Here is a 15067-nt window from a genome sequence, read left to right as displayed (position 1 = left end):
ACATATATGATTATTATTGTTATATAATCTAATACTATATTATTATTGTATTAAAATATACAATTATATTATTGTTAGATATAATATTGTCATAAAATACATTGAAAGGGGTCATAGGTTAACCTATGACCCCTTTCGACGCATTCCTAATCGGTCCCTAAGGGTCCTAGGGGTCCTAGGGACATAAATTGTCATGAAATGCATCGAGAGGGGTCATAGGTTAACGTATGACCCCTCCTGATGCATTGGAACCAACCAAATGCATCCCTAGGGTTCGTAGGACTCTTAGGGACATATGTTGTGATGAAATGTGTGGAGAGGGGTCATAGGTCATCTTATGGCCCCTTTTGACCTATATAAATGATTATAATATGTTCTTAGGCGTTGTGGGACCCCTAGAGACATATGTCATCATGGAATGTGTTGAAAGGGGTTTCAACCCATATAAATTATTATAATATGTCCTTATGGGTCCTAGCACCCCTAGTGACATGTGTCATCATGGAATGTGTCGAAAGAGGTCATAGGTCATCCTATGGCCCTTTTCGACCCATATAAATGATAATAATATGTCCCTAGGGGTCCTAGGACCCCTAGCGACATATGTCATCACAGAATGTGTCTTTCAATCCATATAAATGATTTTAATATGTCCCTACTGGTCCTAGGAACCCTAGAGACATAAGTCGTCATGGAATGTGTTAAAAGGGGTCATAGGTCATCCTATGGCCCCTTTCGACCCATATAAATAATTATAATATGTCCCTAGGGTTCCTACAACCCTTAAAAACTTATGTCATCACGAAATGTGTCAAAAGGGGTCATAGGTCATCCTATGGCCCCTTTCAACCCATATAAATTATTATAATATGTTCCTAGGGGTCCTGCGACCCCTAGAGACATATGTCGTCATGGAATGTGTCGAAAGGGGTCATAGGTCATCCTATGGCCCCTTTCGACCCATATAAATAATTATAATATGTCCCTAGGAGTCCTAGGACCCCTAGAGTCATATGTCATCATGGAATATGTTAAAAGGGGTCATAGGTCATCCTATGGCCCCTTTCAATCCATATAAATGATTCTAATATGTCCATAAGGGTCCTAGGACCTCTAGAGACATATGTTGTAATAAAATGTGTTGAAAGGGGTCATTGGTCATCCTATGGCACCTTCGACTCATATAAACAATTGTAATGTGTCCCTAGGGGTCTTAAGATCCCTATGGACATATGTTGTAATAAAATGTGCCGAAAGGGGTCATAGGTCATCTTATGGCCCCTTTCAACCCATATAAATGATTGTAATATGTCCCTAGGGGTCCTAAGACCCCTACCGACATATGTTGTAATAAAATGTATCAAAAGGGGTTATAACTAATCCTATGGCCCCTTTCAATCCATATAAATGATCCTAATATGTCCCTAGGGGTCCTAGGACCCCTAGAGACATATGTCATCATGGAATGTGTCGAAAGAGGTCATAGGTCATCCTATGGCCCCTTTCGACCTATATACACGATTATAATATGTCCCTAGGGGTCTTAGGACCCCTAGAGATATATGTCATCATGGAATGTGTTGAAAGGGGTTATAGGTCATCCTATGGCCCCATTCGACCCATATAAATGATTATAATATGTCCCTAGGGGTCCTAACACCCCTAGAGACATATGTTGTAATAAAATGTGCCGAAAGGGGTCATAGGTCATCCTATGGCCCCTTTTGACCTATATAAACGATTATAATATGTCCCTAGGGTCCTAGGACCCCTAGGGACATATGTTGTAATAAAATGTGTTGAAAGGGCGCATAGGTCATCATATGGCCCCTTTCAACCATATAAATGATTATAATATGTCCCTAGGGGTCTGAGGACCCCTAGCAACATATGTTGTAATAAAATGTGTCGAAATGAGCCATAGCTCATCCTATGGCCCCTTTCGACCCATATAAATGATTGGAATATGTCCCTATGGGTCCTAGGACCCCTAGGGACATATTTTTTAATAAAATGTGTTGAAAGGGGTCATAGATCATCCTATGGCCTCTTTCGACCCATATAAATGATTTTAATATGTCCCTAAGGGTCCTAGCACCTCTAGCAACATATGTCATCATGGAATGTGTCGAAAGGGGTCATAGATCATCCTATGACCTCTTTCAACCCATATAAACGATTATAATATATCACTAGGGGTCCTAGGACCCCTAGAGACATATGTCATCATGGAATGTGTCGAAAGGCATCATAGATCATCCCATGGCCCCTTTCGACCCATATAAATGATTATAATATGTCCCTAGGGGTCTTAGGACCCTTAGGGACATGTGTTGTAATAAAATGTGTCGAAAGGGATCATAGGTCATCCTATGGCCCCTTTCGACCTATATAAATGATTCTAATATGTCCCTAGGTGTCCTAAAACTCTTAGAGACATATGTTGTAATAAAATGTGTCAAAATGGGTCACAGGTCATCCTATGGCCCCTTTCAACCCATATAAACAATTCTAATATTTTTCTAAGACCCCTAGAGACATATGTCATCATGGAATGTGTCGAAAGGGATCATAGGTCATTCTATAACCCCTTTCGACCCATATAAAAAATTTTAATATGTCCCTAGGGGTCTTAGGACCCATACGGACATATGTTGTAATAAAATGTGTCAGAAGGGATCATAGGTCATCCTATGGCCCCTTTCGACCCATATAAATGATTGTAATATGTCCTTAGGGGTCTTGTGACCCCTAAGGACATATGTTGTAATAAAATATGTCAAAAGCGGTCATAGGTCATCCTATGGCCCCTTTCAACCCATATAAACGATTGTGATATGTTGCTAAGGGACTCAGGACCCCTAAGGACATATGTTGTAATAAAATGTGTTGAAAAGGGTCATAGATAATCCTATGGCCCCTTTCGACCCATATAAAAGATTTTAATATGTCCCTAGGGGTCCTATGGCCCCTAGAGATATATGTTGTCATGGAATGTGTCGAAATTGGTCATAAGTCATCCTATGGCCCCTTTCGACCCATATAAACAATTATAATATGTCCCTAGGGGTCCTAAGAGCCCTAGCGGCATATGTTGTAATAAAATGTGTCAAAAGGGGTCATAGGTCATCCTATGGCCCCTTTTGACCCATATAAATGATTATAATATGTACCTAGGGGTCTTAGGACCCTTAGAGACATATGTCGTCATTGAATGTGTCGAAAGGGGTCATAGGTCATCGTATGGACCCTTTCGACCCATATAAATGATTGTAATATGTCCCTAGGGGTCCTAGGACCCCTAGGGCCATATTTTGTAATAAAATGTGTCAAAAGGGGTCATAGGTCATCCTATGGCCTCTTTCGACCCATATAAATGATTCTAATATGTCCCTAGGGGTCCTAAGATCGCTAGAGACATATGTCATCATGGAATGTGGCGAAAGGGGTAATAGGTCATCCTATGGCCCCTTTCGACCCATATAAATGATTATAATATGTCCCTAAGAGTTTTAGGACCCCTACACACATATGTCGTCATGGAATGTGTCGAAAGTTGTCATAGATCATCATATGGCCCCTTTCGACCTATATAAATGATTATAATATGTCCTTAGGGGTCTGAGGACTCCTAGAGACATATGTTGTCATGAAATGTGTCGGAAGGGGTCATAGGTCATCCTATGGCCCCTTTCGACCCATATAAACAATTCTAATATGTCCCTTGGGGTCCTAGGACCTGTAGGGACATATGTTGTAATAAAATGTATTGAAAGGGATCATAGGTCATCTTATGGCCCCTTTCGACCTATATAAACAATTCTAATATGTTCCTAGGGTTCTTATGACCCCTAGGGACATATGTTGTAATAAAAAGGGTTGAAAGCAATCATGGGTCATCCTATGACCCCTTTCGACCCATATAAACAATTCTAATATGTCCTTAGGGGACCCAGGATCTCTAGGGACATACGTTGTAATAAAATGTGTCGAAAGTTATCGTAGGTCATCCCATGGCCCCTTTCAACCCATATAAATGATTGTAATATGTCCTTAGGGGTCCTAGGACCTCTAGAGACATATGTCATCATGGAATGTGTCAAAAGGGGTCATAGGTCATCATATGGCCTCTTTTGACCCATATAAACAATTCTAATATGTCCCTAGGGGTCCTAAGACCCCTAGTGACATATGTTGTAATAAAACATGTCGAAATGAGTCATAGGTCATCCTATGGCCCCTTTCAACCCATATAAATGATTATAATATGTCTTTAGAGGTCCTAGGACTCCTAGAGACATATGTCGTCATTTACTGTGTCGAAAGGGGTCATAGGTCATCATATGGCCTCTTTCAAACCCATATAAATGATTCTAATATGTCCCCAAGGGTCCTAGGACCCCAAGAGACATATGTCATCATGGAATGTGTCAAAAGGAGTCATAGGTCATCCTATGGCCCGTTTCGACCCATATAAACAATTATTATATGTTGTTATAGTAACAAATACAAATAATTTAGTTAAAACATAATAATATAGTAAAAATAATAATAATATAGCATAATAATCATATATATATATATATATATATTATATTTATGAATTATAATAATAATAACATAATATATTATTATATATTAATAACATAGGTCATAATAATAATAATATATATTATAGATTATAATTTATAGATGATAATAATAATAATATATATTAATAACATATGTATAATATATTACATTATTATATTTAATAATAATGTAGTAAAACTAATAATAATATATATTATATTTATAGATTATAATAATAATAATAACATAATATATTATTATATATTAATAGTTACTTTATTATATTAAATAATAATAATTTAATTTAATTTGATTTCATATATATATATATATATATATATATATATATATATATATATATATATATATATATATATATATATATATATATATATATATATAATATTTATATATTTCATAACTCATTAGTCATAACTCTTATATTTGTTTTTCCCTCCAATATTTTAGTGTTGGCCAATATCGGATATCCGATTTCATATCAGATATCTAATTTGAAATTGGGTATCCGATCTGAAATTGGATACCTGATATTTACTAGCATTATTTTCTCAAAATATTCCCTGTCACTATAGACCCAACAACATCGCTTTTTGTGGGCCTTTTTCACGGGTTTTGGGACAAGTCACTTTTTGGGGCCCAAACAATGAAAAAAAGTTTGATAATATATCCCTAGGTGTTTGATATTGTCATCTGAATGGGGAGCAGTAGTCGTCGAAAGGCTAAACACAAAACGAAGGTATTCAATGAAGACATTGAGGCATATAGGGAAAGGGACAAAATAGAACACCAAAGGAAAGGACAAGGTATGTTAAATGTCAGTCAAGTTGACGATGAATTAGTCGAAGGTGAAATCATAGAGTCAGATAATCAATATGTGTAGTTGGGGAATGAAAATGTACCAATTAAAAATGATAATGTCAGAATTGAAAATTTAGAGAATGAAAATTTTTAGTAGGAAATGCTACTAGGTCATAATGTAAATTGCATAATTGACCATGTCGAACATGACAATGCATAGGAACCTTACATATATCCTAATTATAATTGACATGAAGGTTCTAGAACACCAAAATGGATAATTGAAATTGATGAAATGATTATTACCAATTTGGAAGGGAAAAAATTAGAAAGAACCATTCGGTTATGGGCTTCAAGACTATATAAGATGTTTTACAACAAGAAGATTGTGGTGGAGCAATGTCAACTTTTTATGCACTTATTAAAAATGAAAAAGATGAGACCTATGATTTCCAAATTGAAGATTCGTGTCAATAAAAAGTTGGAAAGAAATGCCATTATTGTGAAGAATCTTTTCAGTGCTCTCAATAGCATTGGAAAAAATAACAGGGAGAAGAATAACAGAGCTGCTCAAAGGGTTATTACAACCTCTTTGGTAAGTCATCATTTGAGAAAGGGTAGATATATGAGACAAATTTGTATTGATTTGAACCTAAATTGTACTACTTTGAGAAGAGCACTTAGTCGACGAGAGAGAATTGATGATCCTCTTCAAAATGAAACATGGGCATTTGGTGGGAGACTTCCATGTTTTGATAAGAAGTTGTTTGATGATGTGAAGGAACAAATTGCACAATTTTGGCACTCTAGCTCACAAGTATCACCCAATGCTAAAGATGTGTTAAAGTTGAGAATTGGCATCAAAGACCACACGCAACATCTTAAACACTATTTGGAGGTAAGTCAAACTATGTTGTTCAAATCATTTAGAGAGAGTCGTCCAAGTCTTCATATATCACAAAGGGCTTTTGAATCTTTGAAGCCATTTTATTGTGTGCCACTTAAAATTTGAAATACATGTTGTTGCAAATATCATGTCGATTTTTATATGCACCATGAACTATTATGCTTCATCCGTTCTATTTTGTATAGTAAAGAAATATTGGATAATTGTGGTGCTACTGGGCTTCCAAAATTATCAAGAGACTTGCTAGATCAATTTTTATGTCATAGAGTTGATGGTTGTTTCCTTTATAGAAATTCTTGCTTAAATGAGAAGTGTTCAAAATGTGGTGGCTTATCCAAGTTTGACACATGTTTCCATGAGGGGTGCAAACAAGATCTTTGAAAGTCAATAGTAAAAAAAAAGGTATATTAAATGGTGAAATACACATTGAAGAGTGGGGGTGAGGGCTCTAGATGTGAATTGGTTGGAAAAGAAATTAGTGTGGCTAGTTTTATTTCAGATTTCAAGGCAAATCTTTTCTACAAGTATGCAAGACATAATCACAGGTCTCAATGGTTGGATCAACAATTTAGAATGTGCAAGGAGACTTTTCCCATTGTCACTATTATATCAGTTGTTGATTTTTTTGAGAACTACACATTGCAACCTCAAAATGAGACACAATCTCAGTATTACAATTGCATTCATATTGCTATTTTCATCCACATAACATATAGACATGCCCCTGATAGTGCAGAAGATAATCAAAAGATTATTAGAGAGTATCATGTGTATACGAGTGATGATAGATCTCACTCTCATGAGTTTTTGCAACATTGTTTCGAGAATTATTTTGATTTCTTACAGGAGCATGCAATTGCTATGGATAAACATATAATTTGGTCAGATAACTGTATAGGTCAATTCAAGAATGCTCGCATGTTTTATTGGTAGTGTAGGATGCATTTAGAGAGGGGGGTACCTCATATTTAGATTTTTTTTTGAGTCTGGCCATGGGAAAGGGGAACATGATGGAGTAGGGGCATGTGTGAAGAGAGCTCTAGTTAAGGAGCAATTGAAGATTTCAGCAACAGAGCTTCTTGATGCTCGTAGCATTGTTGATTGGTGTAGTTTAGCATTATCAAAAGGGGGGACTCTTGATTCAGTGGTACACAGGTTCTTTTGGTTGGTTGAGGAAGGATCCATAGGTGATAGATTAGATTGTTCTATAGTGAGAGACTCATCAAAAATGCATTCATTCTGGAGCTTTGATTCTAGTACATGGACCATTTGGACATGACAACTAGCTCACTTTTGTCCTAGTTATTTTCAGTGTGATTGGGATTACTATGAGTCGAGTGAGTGGGTGGACACATGGGCTCCAAATTATCTTACTCCATTATCTATCATACCTTCTACCAGAAATGATGACATGGAAAGTTCACTTGAGCATAACCATCTATTAGATCTTCTTCAGCCAGGACATATCTTTGCATTGGTTGCACCACTAGAGAATGATGAGAAGTTCGATTATCTGTTAGCACATTGTGTAAGAGGTAAAAAAAGTTTGCACAACCGATCACAGATGATGATGGATTCACATATCCTACTGGTTCAGTGGTTGTCGCTGGAACATGGCTGCAAACATACATGCTTAGAAGGAATAGAATTCCTTCATTCGAAGACTATCAAAAGCACAAAATAATTCTCATATATTCACACCTTATTATAGTAACAAATGTAAAGTTGTTGAAGCATCAAGGAAGACCAAAAGTAAAAGAACTTTTTACTATTACTAATGCTGATCATGAAGCCCTGTTGGAAACCCTAAAACAGAGAGAGGACCCTATTAGAACACTCGACTAGGTATATTTACTTCTTATGTTATTTTCTTCATAATGATTCAGTGAACCGATGATTATCTTGTTTAATACAATAAGTTACTAATATTTTTTATGATATTGGAATGTAGGTACAGCATGAAGATTGGGGGGGTGTTGGGGAGAATTCCTAAGATTTATGATGTATTATGATGTAAAATGTGAAGTTCTTTTGTATATGGTTTTTGTAATAATGAAAAAGATAGGTTAAATTAGTTACACATTCTAATTTGTATTTTGGTAGGTTCTTTGTAAGGAATTATAAGAGGGAGATATTGAACAAGTTCTTGAAAATCATATTTGCATGTGATACAAGGCTATAAGGAAAATTTTGAGAGTATTTAAACAAGAAGTGATTTTATGATGCTAATATTGTGTAAGCCTTTTACTACAAGTCTTATCAATTCATTTCATTTTTTTTATGGTGTGAGGTTTCCATCTCTAGGTTATTATAAACAAAGACTCGTGGTGCAAGAAGAGTGATAGGTGAAAAAATAGTTGATTTGGATAATGTTTTTCTATATCTTGGAAATATTAGGGTGGTTCTGTTACACTTTATTAAAGTTGGTCATTATAGTTCAAGTCAAATTTTGGGTTCTATATATTATATAGGCTCTAATTGTGTGACAACAACCACATAAACTTATTGAAACACTTGTGTGCTTTGCTACATTTATCTAATCTATTTGTATAAACTCAAAGTATTTTTGTCCATATATATCCATTGTATATTTTACTTATTATTTTATTCTAATAATGTGATCTTGTATATTGTCAAAGTTAAACCCTTGTCTTTTTTTTCTCTTTACCTATCTGTGACAAGTTCTTGCATACATGTGTTATTCAAGGTTTCATGAATTTATATTGCTCAAATTCTATAATGGCAAAAATCAAAGCAAGCCTACATGGTGCAGAGAACCTAATCAAAATGTTCATTTTGTTCAATGTAATAAGGCCTTCGGATTAATTAAGAAATCTCCTTAAGGCCATGACCCATGTAATGGATATAAGACCCCAAGGTGTTATTATGAACCTAGGCATCATTTGGTCCAAAAGGTGGAATTTTGGTTTATTTTATGTTAGTTAGTATATTTTAGGTATTTTGAGTCTTAGAATAACATTTAGGAATGGTTAGAATTGAATTAGGAAGAAGGTTTATCAAAATAGAAAAAATTGCAATAAATTGCAAGTTGCTAATTTGACAACCTTTTCAAAAAACCACTCCCAATGGCTAAAACTGCCATGGGGTGGTTCTACCCATTTGTAATGGCCTATAAAGGCTCTAGACACCCAAGGGGAGAGAGAACATGAAGAAATATATGTACTTGCTCTTTGGAATCAATAAAATTTGTTGTTTTTGGACTATTTTGACTAGTTTTTCTGTACAGTATGGCCTACAATGATTGGGAAGTGAAAAATTTTGTATTGGTTTGATAGCCCTTCTTATTTATGAATTTTTGGTTTTGATTTCAAGTGTTCATCTATCAGGATAATCAAGTTATTGATTTTTCTTGGTCACTGCCTTGTGAAACCCTCAAAACAAGGGTTTGGCCAAAGAAATGGCCCTAACTTGAAACTCCACCATTGGAAATTGTTCCAAATTTGTATGAAGCAAGTTAGGGAAATGCATCATCATATTTTAAAGGTCTTGAGATAGGAGGTTGCAGTAGAGATTTATGGGAGCAAGCCCTAGGTCTAATATTACCCATGTATTAGACCTTGTTTGTGCAATTTGGTTGAGTAAGGTGAAGAAAAGGAGTTGAGGACTTGGTGAATTAGCAAGACACTTTTTTCTAGGTTAGGAGAACACTCTAGAGTTGGAAGATTGATTCCATGAACCCATTCTTGGCCATTACCTTGTAGACCACGCCTAAAGTTGTTAATTAGGCCTGAGTGCATGGTTGGGGTTAAGGCATGCTGGAGTGGAGTGAAGTTTTCAAACTTTGGAGTCTTTTAGTCCTTGGAAAAGGGTATCTAAAACTATAATTTTTTGGCCAAGTCCATTGGAAGAGTTTTGAGTTATTGCTGAAAAATTGAACTAGGAGGCCTAATTGCCTAGTAGGTCAAATGTTGCATTCTATTTTGTGGGTTATCAACAACAAGTCTAATTAGTGATTTTTCTTGTTTTGGTCAAGTTAAGGTTTCCTCAAGCCATCATTGGTGTTAAAAAGGTTGGGAACACCATAAACCCACTTTTGCCAAGTTTTGGGGTAGTAGTCCATTTTTTATCCAAGTAGGAAGAAGTTGGATTCTTGTCTTCTTTGGAGAGTTGAGTTTGTGACCCTATTGGAAAGTTTTAATATCATAGTAGTATCCATTTGGAAGTGATTCATAGCCTTTTCCTAGCCCTTGTGGAGTTTGGAGGTTTGGGGGTAGAAGGTTGATTGTTTGGTGCTTCCTTGTGCTTACTCTGCATCACTACAAGTCACCCAAATTCCAAATTTACAACTCTAAGAAAAAAGTTGCACTGGGACCCAAATTCCCTAGGGAATAGGTCGACCCAGGTCATCCTATTTTGGAACAGTTGGACCTAGGCTAACCTATTCTACACTCAGTCAAACTAGGTTAACCTATTCTAGACTCAGTCAACCTAGGTTAACATATCCCAAAAAGAGAAGACAATGAATTATGATAATAACATTGAAAAATTAATCCTTATTGGTTATTATGACTCTAGTAAAGCCTATTGGTTGTATGATCGTAAGGGGGGTGAATTAAAATCTCTAAAGATATGTCAAATTAAAATAAGTGTTTCACCTTTCAACCTTTTTCCATGTTGGTTTATTAGAAGAGAGACATGGTAGTGACACATCATCATACTTACCCAAAAATGTTGAGCTTGAATTCAAATTCCTATTGAATCTATGTACAAGAAAGGAAAGATATTAACGAGCCAAATTTAGGCTTAATGTACACTCCACAATTGACAAGTATTATCCAAAGGTAACACTTGTAGCAAGCTTGAAAACTAACCTACTCTACCCTAACCAGTAACAAGACAAATGCTAAATAAATTCATTCACTGGTCAGCTAAAATAGTTGACTTTATTCTTAAAAGTGCCATGATTAACATGCTTAAAGGAAAATACCAAAATATGGATAAATGAACAATATTGAATTGTTTGATGCAACATCTATTGAGGAATGAAAATGGTGTGACTTAATTCACATTGTTGATTGAAAGTATCAATGTTTGGGACTGAATCAACATGTTGCATTTGATCCTCTCCATAATCATCTTCATGTTCAAGTGCTAGTTTGAATGGTGACTCCTCCCTTGACTTGAGCTGGGAAAAATACCTGATTGCGTAGCCTCTTGAAAGCACAAACTTTAACCTTGATTTGCTGGTTTTTATAGTGTTTCTCCTTTTTGTTGGTTCATCATGGTTACCATGCATTATTACAACCATGCCAACTCTTCCTCCATGGTCAAGGAGTCCCCTCCTTTTGTTAAGGTAGCTCAAATTTTATAACAACTATCAACCTATTGAAAGCTCTTCAAAAATGGATCCATCTTGCATTCATGCTTAGAATCATTAGGAAAAATTCATATACTCTAAATTTTTAGTAGCAAGGTTCTAACAAAAAACTTTTACAGTACTCTAAAAATAATCTTCTAAGCTTTGGTTAGCTACCATCTCATTCATATATTTTCTTGGCATCAAATCATTAGTGCCATTAGCTCCAGATGGGTGGGTGAACCCTAGTGACACCCTTGTTCTGGCCACGGAGACCCTCCATCATCTACGGCCACCTTATACCGAGTAGTCTCCAAGGTGCTCTAAGTGCATTTCGAGGTCGATCTTCTAAGGGTCATAACTTGGAGCTCATGAGGGGTATCAATGAAACATCAAATTCTACAAGACAATGATGTTGAGGCCTAAAATAACCTATCTCATTTTTGAGAGATCACATTTTTTTGGATTCGGCATAGCGATCTAGCTCGATGCCAAAACTCGTAGTGTGCCTCAGTTCATAGGTGCACCACAACGTAACTTTCAAACCACTAATCTTGGCATCGAATCGTCAACACCATTAGCTCTAGATAGGCAGGTGAAACCCTAGTGACAACCTTGTTCAAGCCATGGAGACCCTCCATCATCCGCGGGTAGCCCGTATCGAGTAGTCTCCAAGGTGCTCTAAGTGCATTTCGAGGTCGATCTTCTGAGGGTCGTAACTCAGAGCTAGTGAGGGCTATTGATGAAAAGTAAACTTCTATAGGGAAATAATGTCAAGGCCTAAAATAACCTATCTCATTTTTGAGAGATCACATTCCATTTGGATTCGGCACAGTGATCTCGCTTGATGCCAAAACTCGTAGTGTGACTCAGTTCATAGGTGCATCGCAGCGTAACTTTGAAACCAATGATCTTGGCATCAAATCGTCAACGCCATTAGCTCCAAATGGGTGGGTGAACCCTAGTGGCACCCTTGTTCCAGCCACAGAGACCCTCCATCATCCGCGAGCAACCTATACCGAGTAGTCTCCAAGGTGCTCTAAGTGCATTTCAAGGTTGATCTTCTGAGGGTCGTAACTCAGAGCTTGTGAGGGCTATTGATGAAACGTTGAATTCTACAAGATGGTAATGTTGAGGCCTAAAATAACTTATCTCATTTTTGAGACATCACATTCCATTTAGATTCAACACAATGATCTCGCTCGATGCCAAAACTCGTAGTGTGCCTCAGTTCATAGGTACACCACAGCGTAACTTTGAAACCGTTGATCTTGGCATCAAATCATCAACGCCATTAGCTTTGAAAGGGCAGGTAAACCCTAGTGACATGCTTGTTCCAGCCATAGAGACAATCCATCATCTGTGGGTAGCCCGTACCGAGTAGTCTCCAAGGTGCTCTAAGTGCATTTTGAGGTCAATCTTCTGAGGGTCATAACTAGGAGCTTGTGAGGGCTATCGATGAAACATCAAATTCTATAGGATGGTGATGTTGAGGCCTAAAATAACCTATGTCATTTTTGAGAGATCACATTCCATTTGGATTCAGCACAGTGATCTCACTCAATGCCAAAACTCGCAGTGTACCTCAGTTCATAGGTGCACCACAACATAACTTTGAAATCGTTGATCTTGGCATCAAATCGTCAGCACCATTAGCTCTGAATGGGTAGGTGAAACCTAGTGACACCCTTGTTTCGAAAATGGATGTTAGGATAAACCACAAATAGAAATAACAATTACATGCAAATATAAACAATAACAGAAAATAATAGATCACACAGAAAAGAACATAAGGCACCAAGATTTAACATGGTTCACCCAATCCCTGGGCTACATCCACCAAATAGCAAGTCTATTATTTTTATGATCTATTGATTACAACTTGATTACAATCCATAATCCCTTATAGCTCAATATCGCCACAAGAACCAATTTTGCATCACACCTTATGAAACAATCCCTAACCCTAAGCTCTTTTATACAAGTATTTTTACCGCTTTAGGGCTATAATTAATAAGCCCAAAATCTTGATAAAAGAGGGCCCAAATTTTTTTTTCAGTGCGATGCCCCAAGCCCAAAAGAATTTATGAAGTATATACAGTACTTTCTTGATCAGTCACCACAATCTAACAATCTCCCACTTGGGGACTGATCAGGCTCCACACTAAACAACAATCTCCCACTTGGAGACTAATCTTGTAGCTATGTAGCTAATCCATGAGGCTCCCACTGGATAAAACCACCTTGGACTTTGTTGTTCTTTTATTCATGTTCAGTCTAGAAGACCAATTGAAGTTGAAGAGGAGTTCAGCTTCTCCTTTGTTATTACCTTTGTCAACATATTTGTTGGATTGTCATTGGTATGTATCTTCTCCAACTTTAATTGTCCATCCTCCAAAACTAATTGAATGAAATGGTACTGCAACTGTATGTGTTTGGTCTTTGAATGCAGAGCTAAATTCTTTACAAGATGACTGTCTGTGAACAAATAATTATCCTTCTAAGGATGTCCCAATTCTTGCAAGAAGAATCGAAGCCATATCAAATCCTTGGTTGCCTCTATAGTAGCTACATACTATTAGAATTTGAAAAGATTGATAACCCAAAAAAACTAGTGCAAAGAATAGATATATAAACTATGAATGCAACTGATAAAATCAAAATAGCAACATAGAGTTAGTTTCCAAGAGATTAATGAAAATGTTGGAAGAAAAATAGCATTAAGAGGATGCAAATGAAATCTATCACAAATACAAGCTAGGTAGCATATTTATATAGACTAGGTAGAGGGAGGAGGTGGCAACACCGACCAATGAGGAGCAACCATCTATCAGACTAAAGATAGCAATGTATCTTCCTAAGATAGTTAATGGATGCTCACATGTAGGAAGGTGACACCTCGCAACCACTTTCTAAATAAGACATGCTTTATTAACCTAAGCAAGATTATTAAAAGTGTAGGAAAAAGCTAGCAATAAAGGGAAAACTAAATAACCCTCTAGGAAATTAAAAAACTACACTAACACCACCCCCCCCCCCCCCCCCCATAAGTAAAGCTTAGGTGGATGGAGAAATGGGTCCCGACAAGTTAGGCCTAATGAGGTACCCATGTACATAAAATTCTCCCAAAAGAGAGAGAAAAGAGACTCCCCAAAAAAAATTAGGACTCCAAGTGAGAGGATGAGGCCCCCCCAAAAGATGAAGCATCCCGCACACCCAACAAAGCTTGCAAATTTTGTCTGATAGATCCACTTACATTGAACAAGTTTTCTTCCCTTAGGAAGAAGGACAAGATCCCAAGTGCGGTTCCTCTTCAAGGAACTATACTCTACTTGCATAGTTGTATCCCACTTAAGAATACTAGAAGCCTCATGAAAATACAGTGGATCTGAGGCAGTAGCAATAAAGATATGTGTAGCATCCTAGAATTGCAAATGAGTCTGCTTGGTGTT

Source organism: Cupressus sempervirens, chromosome 1 (genome assembly GCF_028749045.1).
Source record: "Cupressus sempervirens isolate cs-2001-9-10 chromosome 1, ASM2874904v1, whole genome shotgun sequence".
Lineage (NCBI taxonomy): Eukaryota > Viridiplantae > Streptophyta > Pinopsida > Cupressales > Cupressaceae > Cupressus > Cupressus sempervirens.
Note: the sequence above shows the minus strand (reverse complement) of the source record.